The sequence below is a fragment of the Engraulis encrasicolus genome, chromosome 20, assembly GCF_034702125.1.
Source record: "Engraulis encrasicolus isolate BLACKSEA-1 chromosome 20, IST_EnEncr_1.0, whole genome shotgun sequence".
NCBI classification, from domain to species: Eukaryota; Metazoa; Chordata; class Actinopteri; order Clupeiformes; family Engraulidae; genus Engraulis; species Engraulis encrasicolus.
This window is the reverse complement of record NC_085876.1, coordinates 48003647-48006146: the sequence shown is the minus strand read 5'-3', so window position 1 is coordinate 48006146 and position 2500 is coordinate 48003647. Positions and strand designations below refer to the sequence as shown.

The 2500-nt window shown below is 46.6% G+C and overlaps 1 protein-coding gene across 1 annotated transcript in view; it reads right to left on the bottom strand.

Annotated features, from left to right (window-relative positions):
• kcnh8 (potassium voltage-gated channel, subfamily H (eag-related), member 8) overlaps window positions 1–2500 on the bottom strand; it is a 149479-nt gene that overhangs the window by 16957 nt on the left and 130022 nt on the right. The window lies entirely within an intron of this gene.

Below are 2500 nucleotides of genomic sequence, written 5' to 3'. Positions count from 1 at the left end.
CAATGCACTCTGATTGGAAATGTGCGGACATGTGGTGCATCGATTTGATCAGTGTTGCTCCATCCAGAATGCAGCAAAATTCTTACTGTTTGTACACCAAAGAAAGCGACCAAAGTGACCAGAGTAACGAAACGAAAGTCATTATTTCCGGCCTGGTCATTTTGGTCCCATTCGATGTACACACAGAGCCCGACTCATAGCACAACCTTAACAGCAAGGTGTTTAAGTAATCAAAACCAGGCTAATGAACACAAATAATACACTAGCAGTATTTACACAAGTGGTCAGTAAGTATACAACATATTCCAGGCAAATACAGTACTTTGCTATGTTTGTAAATAAATATCTTAAATAAAGGGCAAATAAATATATTAAATATAAAAAAGTCCTAGTCTTTTGAAGGACATTCTCATATCAGGGACTGGGTCAAGGTCACATATTTAAAGAGAAGAAGAGACGCGCTCACACTGTCGCCTAATGGTTCTCACAGTCAGGGCCGTCGACAGGGGGGGACAAAGGGGTATGTTGTCCCGGGCCCAAGGAGATAGGGGGCCTAGAATTGGGTCCCCATTACATTGTATGTATAGGGTAGGGGGCCCTTTCAGTTGACTTTGTCCCAGGCCCAGCAAAAGCTGTCAGCGGCCCTGCTCACAGTTTTTAACTGGGTGCTGAATCCCACATAAAACATAAATGAATGAAGGACATGAAGGACAGCACTCTTCAGATATTTTCTTCCTTCATTCAAACTCACATATGAAAATATCAACCTATTGCAATCAAAGAAAGGTGTTTGACTGTGAGTCTGAGAGTTTCACTTGTCCAGCATGAATAGTATCTGTTCTGGCTGCCCGACCATTCAAATATCAGAAGAAGAAAAAAGAAACAATTGCGCTAGGCCAGGCTAAAAACGTGTGCTAAATCTGTGCTAAATCCGGGGCACATCAGTGTTTAATCCAGGGATGGGGTTTTCATTCGAGGGGGCACTTCAAATGCCCCCAAGGGCCGTAAAAGTCCTCCAAGGGCCGTACTATGACTTAATTGTATTGCAAATGTAATTTCTAAGCTTCCTTTGCAAAGTGTGTCATATTTAATGTGAAGCGGCATAATATTCAAATTATATCGGGGATAAAACAGCTTCAAGGGGCGTTAACGGCCCTCAAGACATAGGTTCCCCACCTCTGGAATCATTCAGGGAGAAACTAGTGCCACATTAGTAGCTCGTGTGGATTACATTACATTGCAGTCAGTGTTTCTCTCTCCCCTCCTGAACTGCTGCAGTCATCTGTAAGCTGTGAAACAAAGCCCTGTACTGGTGTGAAAGCCAAATGTCACTGGGACACACAGCCCAGCCAAGCCCTCTGGAGGAAGACACAAACGTGTGTGTGTGTGTGTGTGTGTGTGTGTGTGTGTGTGTGTGTGTGTGTGTGTGTGTGTGTGTGTGTGTGTGTGTGTGTGTGTGTGTGTGAAAGAGAGTGTATGAGTGAGAAAACAAGACACAGTCACAGAGAGAATGTGTGTGTGTGTGTGTGTGTGTGTGTGTGTGTGTGTGTGTGTGTGTGTGTGTGTGTGTGTGTGTGTGTGTGTGTGTGTGTAAAGGAGCAACTCAGAAAAATGTAATATTGAAATGGCCCTGCTGTGCTCAAGTCTCCGTCTCACTTTCCTTATGACGCTCCTTACCAACTCCGTTGGCACATCCAGGCCGACTGAGAACCGTGGCGGTGCCCGTTCCCGCACCTAATTGCCAACCGGCCGTCATGTTCACGCCACGGATCTTAGTGTTCGCGAACTGGAAAGTTGGTTTGCAACACAAACCGCAACTGTCACGTGCAGAAAAAGTCCGGAGTCCGGTATGAACACGGGCGGTTCGCAGATAAGCACTGAAGTGCCGAACATAACTGGTGCGGGCACCGGCACCGACACCGGCTCCGTTCTGGTCGGCCTGAAAACTACCCCTGTGGCCCTAAAGGCTAAGTCCCTGTAGGGAGCACCAGAATGGAGGGAAGGAGGACAGTATTATTATTGGCCAGCAGTGGCCTGGTGGTTAATGAGATGGACTTAAGATCAGAGCGAGTAATGAGAACTACCACACGTTGTTTACGTATGTTACTGCATTCTCAATAGTTCTTTCTTTAATTTGTCATACTTTTTGCATTTAAGCCTTCGTTCAAACAGGATAGTTTGAGAGTGTGACAATAAATGAGTGGGAGAAAGAGATGGGCGGAGGAAATTACTTCTGGGTTGGAATCGAACCCGCGCCCCGGGGGGTAATAGTGCAGTGCCCTCACCGTTTCAGCCATGGCCGAGGCCTGTTTCATTTTTTCCCCCAGCATTTCATGGCTAAATTTGTTATCTCATGGGACCCAGCATTTCTACTGGCACCCCATGCCTCTCTGTGCCCCCTGAAAACTAGCTCCCCTGTGGCCCCTGAAAACTAGCTCACACAGAGTCTCAAGTGGACACAGAAAGGGCTGGATTAAGATGTCCTGGGGCCCTAGGCTAC